This window comes from Chiloscyllium plagiosum, chromosome 45 (genome assembly GCF_004010195.1).
Source record: "Chiloscyllium plagiosum isolate BGI_BamShark_2017 chromosome 45, ASM401019v2, whole genome shotgun sequence".
NCBI lineage: Eukaryota > Metazoa > Chordata > Chondrichthyes > Orectolobiformes > Hemiscylliidae > Chiloscyllium > Chiloscyllium plagiosum.
This window is the reverse complement of record NC_057754.1, coordinates 504,369-513,060: the sequence shown is the minus strand read 5'-3', so window position 1 is coordinate 513,060 and position 8,692 is coordinate 504,369.

The following is an 8,692-nucleotide window of genomic DNA, read 5'->3' as shown; positions in this document are numbered from 1 at the left end:
TAGGGCTCTTTAATGCCACACTTTGTCAAATGTGACCTTGTTAACAAGGGCTGTCACTTTCACCTCTGAATTCAACTCTTTTTTCCATGTTTGATCCAAAGCTGTAATGAAGTCAGGAGCTGAGTGGAATCCAAACTGGTGGAACCCAAACTGGGTGTCACTGAGCAGCTTGTTGCTGAGCAGGTGCTACTTGATCACACTGTTGATGACATCTTCCAACACTTTACTGATGATTGAGAGTAGACTGATGGGATGGTAATTGGCCAGGTTGGATTTGTCCTGCTTTTAGTGTACACGGCATACCTGGACAATTTTCCACATTGTTGGGTTAATGCCAGTGTTGCAACTGTACTGGACCAGCTTGAAAAGGGGAGTAGCAAGTTCTGCAGCACAAGTCTTCAGTACAATTGTCTGAATGTTGTCTAGGCCCATAGCCTTTGCAGTATCCAATGCCTCTAAACATTTCCTGAGATCACATGGAATAAATTGAAGTAGCTGAACACTGTCATCCATGATCATGGGGACTACCTAAGGAGACTGAGAGGATTATCCATTCGGTACTTCTGTCTGAAGTTTGTTATGAATGCTTCAGATTTACCTTTTGTATTGTTGTGTTGGCTCTTTCATTATTGAGGGTAGGAAGTGTCCACCACCATTCATGACTGGATTTGACAGGACTACAGAGCTTAGATATGATCCATTAGTTGTAGGGTTGCTTAGTTCTGTCTATCAGTTGCTGCTTATACTTTTTGGCATGCAAGTAGTCCTGTTTGGTAGCTTCTCCAGATTTTTAGGTGTGCCAGGTGCTGCTCCTGGCTTGCCCTCCAAATGAGACTCAAGCAGCTAAACAGCCCGCTCCTGTTCCAATGTTAAAGGGTCTCAATTGGTCACAGGTCAGGGACGCTGACCATAGGTTTTCCTCACCAGGACATAACTTCTGAGGTGGAGGTAGGAGTTTTTCCTTAGTACCAAGTTGCCTGATTATTTGCCCTTCCTGTCACCTTCCCTTCAACTTCTTGAAAAGTTTCTGGAAGAACTTCCTGGTCTGTAGCAATCCTTCAGTAAGGCTCAAACTCACAGACTTCAGAGTCAGAGGCAATGTGTCACCAAATATGCCAAGGTAACAGTGAAAACAATAATCTCAGCTTTCTGTCCTGTCCATGCTAACGTTACTCAATTTCTAGATGAGAAAGAGGACCCAGAGCAGGGCTTAACACAGAAAAAATCAAGACCAGCAGCACTTTCTCCCTACATTATAGCTCCTATTTTATTCCCATCTACTGTAGCTATTTTTTTAAAAGATGATTAAGCAGAGGAGATATAACCCCGAAAGAATGATATGGCAAACTTGTCTCCTGGCTCATGTGACTGACTGGCAGAGAAATCTGGTGCACACTGCAGGATTTCTTTTTGCCATTTAACTTGTTGATATACCATTGCAGTTGGTGGAAAGAACTCATGATTTATTGTTTAACATGGAGTGAGCTTGTTACAAGATTCTATGGCAAAGTGTGATGGCAAAAATAAAACAATTACTTAACAATTTTCCTTCTTTTTCAGGCTAAATGATACAGACACCACAGGACTTCTAGATCGATCCTGCTTAACAGATAATCCAAATTGGAGCATTACTTTCTAAAACCTTGCAAATGTAGAATGAATAAATGAGATTGCTTCTGGATTATCTGTTGTCACTTTCTATCAACTGGAGTGGTATGGTGGTTCAGTGGTTAGCATTGCTGCCTCACAGTGCTAGGGACCTGGGTTCAATTCTATCCTTGGGTGACTGTCTATGTGGAGTTCACACATTCTCCGTGTCTGTGTGGGTTTCCTCTGGGTGCTTCTGTTTCCTCCCACAGTCCAAAGATGTGCAGGGTAGGTAGATGGGAAATGCAGGGTTATATGGTAGGAGGGTGGGTCTGGGTGGGACACTCTTCAGAATAGACTTGATGGATTGAATGGCTTGCTTCTACACTGTAGGGATTCAAGAAACTTCTGATCAAGTTACACCACAGAATTAGGTAAAATAGCCCATCTGGTTAGTAGAGCATTTATAGTCCATACATATATCTCACTCCATCTGATATTAAGTTTTCCCTCTGTTCTCCATATCCTGCTATTGCATAAATCATTCATGTATCTCCCTCCAGTTGCCTCAACAGAACTTAAACCTCTTTACATAACAGTATATTCCATATACTCATCTCTTTCTGGGAGCAATATCTTAGATGGATTCAAACCATAAAAGATTTGTGTACAGCTTCCTTTGAAAATTTCACTTTAGGACAAATCTAGACCAATCATGTTAATTTGACATTGTCAAGTTGCAATTCAGTGGCAATAATGACCTGAAATCCCTACCCTCAGTTATAATCCCCCATGTCCACAGTATTTATAGTTGACTGGTTTGTTGCTAATCTAGAGTTTACTGTAAGAGAAATGATAACAGAACAATTGGACACATTAACAGGATTGGACAAAGCCAAGTTTATGAAAGGGAAATCTTGCTTAACTAATCTACTGGAATTTTTCTGAAGATGCAACAAGTAGAATTGATAAGGAAGAACTAGTGGATGTGGCATATTTAGATTTCAAGAAAGCTTTTGATAATGTCAAATATAAGAAGTTAGTGGGCAAAATTAAAACAAACAATTGGGGTTTTACACAGGCATGGATTGAAAATTGGTTGACAGAGTGGAAACAGAGAATGGGAATAAATGGGTCTTCTGCCAGGTAGCAGGCAATGACTAGTGCTTGGGCCCATGCTATTTATAATATATATAAATGACTTAGTTGAGGGAACCAAATACAGTATTTACAAGTTTGCTGACACCGTAAACTAGGTAGGATTTTAAGGTTGTGAGGAGGATGCAAGGAGGCTTCAGGGCAATTGAGACAAATTGAGTATTTAGACACACATGGCAGATGCAGTATAACATGGATAAGTGTGATATTATACACTTTGGTGAGAAAAACAGAACACTGAGTATTATTTAAATGGTGATATATTGGGATGTGTGGACGTACAAAGAGATCAGAGTGTCCTTACTCACTAGTCAATGAAATTAGATCAGCAGGTGCAGCAAGTAATTAAGACGACAAGCTGTTTGTTGACCTTCACTTCAGGATGATTTGAGTTCAGAAATAGACATGTGTTATTTCAGTTATACAGAGCTTGCATCTGGAGTATTGCATGTAGTTTTGGTCTCACTACTTAAGAAAGGATATACTTGCCATAGAGGGAATGCAGCAGAGGTTCACCAAGCTGATACCAGGGAATGGGAGGACTGTGTTATCAGGAGGGATCAGTTCGACTGGACCTGTATTCACTAGAGTTTAGAAGAATGAGGGGAGACCTCATTGAAATGTGTAGAATTCTAATAGCATGAGAAAAATTAGATGCAGAGAAGATGTTTTTTCATTAAGGTGTCTTGAACCAGGGTCACAGTCTCAGGACATGGAATAGACAATTTTGGACTGATATGAGGAAACATTTCTTCACTCAGAGCCTGTCAATCTGTGTTACACAATACCACAAAAGGCTGTGGAGGACAGGGGGTGATTGAGTATATTCAAAATGTTTTAGATATTAAAGACATCAAAGCACATGGAGAGAATGCAGAAGTATGGTGCTCAGATAGAGGATCAGCTGCATATTGAATGGCAGAGCACATTCAAAGAGCCAAATGGCCTACTCCTGCTCCTAGTTTCTATGTCTTGAGTGGACTTGACAGAGTCGATTTGAAAGGATGTTTCCCCTTGTAGGACAGAATGGAACTAAAAATCAGGGCTCTCCCATTTAAGATGGTGATTGAGATCATGTTTCTCTGAGGTTCTTGGGTCTGTGGAACTCTCTTTCTTAGAGCGTGGTGGAGGCAGTCATTGGGTGGAATATTATAGGAGCTCTCAATGCCATGTGCTAAAGCAGGATTTGTGGAAGCATTATGCAAATCTGGCGGACCTACCTTTCTTTCATTTAATCTATTTTTCTAATCAATCTGTTCAGAGATATCATTACACACCTCTGGAGCAGGTGGGATTTGAACCCAGGCCTCCTGGTCCAGGTGTAGGAATACTACCATTGCACCAGATGGGGACCTATCTTGATGCCAGGAGCAACCCATTGAAACTTTTGTGCATCTAACGAGTGGCAGGATGAGTTAGAATCATAGAGTCATACAGCACGGAAATACATCATTCAGTCCAACCAGTCCATGCTGAACATAATCTCAAACTAAACTAGTCCCAAAGGCCTGCTCCTGGCCCCTTTCCCTCCAAACCTTTCCTATTCATGTACTTATCCAAATGTCTTTTAAATGCTGTAATTGCACCCATATCCACCACTTTCTCAGGAGGTTCATTCCACATGTGAACCACCCTCTGTGTAAAATATTTGTCCCCTATTTATTTTCTAAAACTCTCTCCTCTCACCTTAAAATTAGGCCTCTTAGTCTTGAAACACCTCACCCTAGGAGAAAGACATCTGCCATTCACCTTATCAGATTTTTTTAAGGGATACGGGGAGAGCATGGGTAAGTGGCGTTGAAATGCCCATCTGCCATGATTGAATGGCGGAGTAGACTTAATGGGCCGAATGGCCTTACCTCCACTCTTATGTCATGCTCTTATGGTCTAAACCTCTATAAGATCAACTCTGACCTCCTATGCTCCAGTGAAAAAATCCTAGTCTATTCAGCCTTTCCTTATAACTCAAACCTTCCATTCTAGGTAACATCCTTGTAAGTTTCTTCTGAAACTTCTCCAGCTTAATAATATTCTTCCTATAACAGGGTGACCAGTACTATTTCTCACTTGGCAGCAACGAATTACCCGTTAAGGGGGTTTATAGCTTATTAAATGCCATACTAATGGCACAACTCACTTCATTACTACTGATCCATTAATGGCCCAATGTGTCCACAGTAGTCAACAAAGATCTGACTACACTAATTCTATTTTTCTAGTTTTTGCACCATAGCACTGTAGACTTTGACAACCCAAATGAAAATGTGAATACTGCTTAAATGTTACAAGAGCTTCTGAATCATTCATTGTCTCGGGCAGTGGGTTCCAGACTTCCACCACTCTCTGAGTAAAAAGAAGTCTCTCCTCTTCACCTCAACCCCCTACTTTCAATCTATGTCCCCTGTTTATTGACTGCTCTACCAGCGGAAAAAGTGCCATTCTATCTTTGCCCTACTTGATCTTATTCAACTCTGTCAGGTCCCTGCTAAAGCTTCACTGTTCAAAGAAACAACCCCAACCTTTCCTCAGAGTGCAGATCCTTCTGTCAAGGCAGCATCCTAGTCTATTCAGCCTTTCCTTATAACTCAAACCTTCCATTCTAGGTAACATCCTTGTAAGTTTCTTCTGAAACTTCTCCAGCTTAATAATATCCTTCCTATAACAGGGTGACCAGTACTATTTCTCACTTGGCAGCAACGAATTACCCATTAAGGGGGTTTATAGCTTATTAAATGCCATACTAATGGCACAACTCACTTCATTACGACTGCAGCCGTTCTAGTGCAATTACATGCTTTTTTAAAATGTGGAGACCAGACCGCATGCAATACTCCAGCTGTGGCCTAACCAGTGTTTTATACAGTTCTCATATAACCTTCTTGCTCTTGTATTCTCTGCTTTGGATCATAAAAGCAATTATCCCATATACTTCCTCGACTATTCTATCCACCTGTCCTCCTAATCTACCTATCTATCTTCAGGATCTGTGGATGTGCCCACCAATGTTCCTCTAATCTTCAATACTTCCCAAATTCCTACCATTCAAATTGTAATTCTTTGTCTTATTAGCTCTTCCCAAATACATTACCTGGCACTTTACTGAGTTGACTTCCATTTGTCACTGCCCACTTGACCAGTCCATTATAATCCTCCTGCAGTTTATGACTATTCTTTTCCTGCAGAACCACACTGGAAACACACTTCCATACACTGCCTCTCAACCAATTTTGGAACTAACTTTGCCTTGGATTCCGTGGGATCTTACTTTTTTGACTAGCTTGTCATGAGGCACCTTATCAAAAGTTGTGTTAAAATATACGTAGACCCCATCAAATGCATTTTCCTTATCAATGTACCTGGTTAACTCTTCAGAATATTCCATCAAATTTGTCAAACACAATCTTCCTTTAACAAATCCATGCTGACTATCCCTGAAGAATTTGTGTCTCTCCAAGTGCACATATATTCTGTTGATTAGAATTCTTTCTAATAACTTTCCAGGCACCAAGGTTAGATGAATGGCCTGTAGTTTCCTGGTTTACCCTATTCTCCCCTTTTAAATAAAGGACAATGTTAGCAACTTCCTGTCTTACCAAATGATAACAAGCTAGATGTCAAGAATTCTCAACATGGATGTCAAAGCTTGCCGCTTGCTCCAAAGACATCAAAGCTGGACACTGGCCACTAACAGTTCAGGGCATGCTCCATGGGCACAAGCCACATGAACCCTACATCCTTTGACATTGGCATCCAATTTGTGCCAGTTTCTAAGAATGCTCATGGCTCACCTCTGATCCACTTACAGTATACTTTTGCACTTTAATGCTGCACCTTGGGCTGAACAAGCAGTAATTATTGTAATGCTGCAGCAAGAATACTGTGTGCTCAGGGACACGCACCCAGCACATGGTCAGGATCAGGCTGCATCTCCAGCTTGCTCCCTTAACACACACTCACTCCAAGCCTACGCTCCAAGCACTCCATGCCAACACACTAAAACAGCAGCTAATGAACTTGAAAGAACCTATACAGACAACAAGCAAAACTAATGTCATTTACAAAACACCGTGCAAGAACTGTAACAAACACTACATTGGACAAACAGGTAGAAAACTAGCCACCAGGATACATGAACATCAACTAGCCACAAAATGACCCTCTCTCACTAGTATCTTTACATACAGATAAGGAAGGACACCATTTTGACTGGGACAACACATCTATCCTCGGACAAGCCACACAGAGACTTACACGAGAATTCCGAGAAACATGGCATTCCAACCGGAACTCTATCAACAAACACATTGACTTGAACCCTATTTACCACCCCCCTGAGAAAAAGAACAGGAAATGACATCACCGACCCAAAGAAACCCAAACATATAAATAGCAGGAATCATCAGCGGTGCTTTATCCAGAGGCATCAATGAGCCTGGTGTGATTAGAACACGCAACCTTCTGATCTGGAGTTAGACGCGCCACAATTGCGCCACAAGTGCACTATTGCTGGCCTCCATTCCTGATGAAGGGCTTTTGCCTGAAACGTCGATTTTCCTGCTCTTCAAATGCTGCCTGACCTGCTGTGCTTTTCCAGCACCAATCTAATCCAGACTCTGGCTTCCTGCATCTGCAGTCCTTACTTTTGCCTCACTGAAGATTTTACCTAGTACGGTGACGAAACGTCTGAAAATGAACCTTCCAGCTCAGCAAGCAAACCTACATCCACTACATAGATGCTCACAGAATCACTGCCGTACATTACCATTCCTTCCCTTTTTGTGCCTCACCCCTCAACCAGAGATACCAGGCTGTATTGCCTTGCTGTTTAACACAAGACACTGATATGGAGGCTTGCTATGGTTGGCAGCCATCTTCAGTCAAGCCAAGGAAGATCGCCTTTATTTAGATGCTCCCATTACAATAGGTCAAGGGCAGCCTCTGCCACCAATTCAAAGGCTTGACATGGTATGTTTGCTGCTTGGGGTAGTCAGAGTCAGGATGGTTTCCACATAAGAGATGAGGAGCTGAATAATGAGCAGGCTATGACCCATCTTGATTCCTTTTGTCCTCTTGCAGGCTGTTTTCCTCTTGGAATGAGAGACTGGTATTAAGGGAGATGAAAGTGGATGACATCGTTGCTACTTTGGTGCAGGTGTGGAGGTCTCATGAGTAAATGAGTGACAATGCAGAGGGCATTCAGAGTTATTGCTGTCAGGTTCCTCCATACAAAAAAGACTGTACTGACTCTTATGGCAATCTCTGAGGAGTCATGGTCTCCTCTGCAGGTTCTGGGGTAAAAGGATGCACAGCCTATGCAGCACCTGTCCAGTAGAACCTCCACGTCCCTGCCTGCAAAGCAATGCACCAAATTTCCCTTGCCTACCACATCTGGGGCAAGTATCAGGAACCATGCAGCACAGCCCTGGACTGACAGGCTTGTCCAGGCACCTTTTAAAGATGGTGCAGGTATTAGGGATATCAGTGAATTCCAAGATAGCCCAGCAGTATCAGGGAGATGATGGCCTGTGGCATTATCACTGGACTGTTAACTCAGAGATCCAGGTAATGTTCTGCGGATCCAGGTTTGAATCCTGCCGTGGCAGGTGGTGGGATTTGAATTCATTATTTTTTAAAAAATTAAGACTCTAATGATGATTGTTGATTGTCAGGAAAAAAAACATCTACTTCACTGATGTCCTTTAGAGAAGGAAACTGCCATCCTTACCTGGTCTGGTCTACGTGTGACTCCAATGTGGTTGACTATTAACTGCCCTCTAGGCAATTAGGAAGAGACACATAAATGCTAGGTAAAAACAATGACTGCAGATGCTGGAAAGCAGATTCTGGATTAGTGGTGCTGGAAGAGCACAGCAGTTCAGGCAGCATCCGAGGAACAGTAAAATCGACGTTTCAGGCAAAAGCCCTTCATCAGGAATAAAGGCAGTGA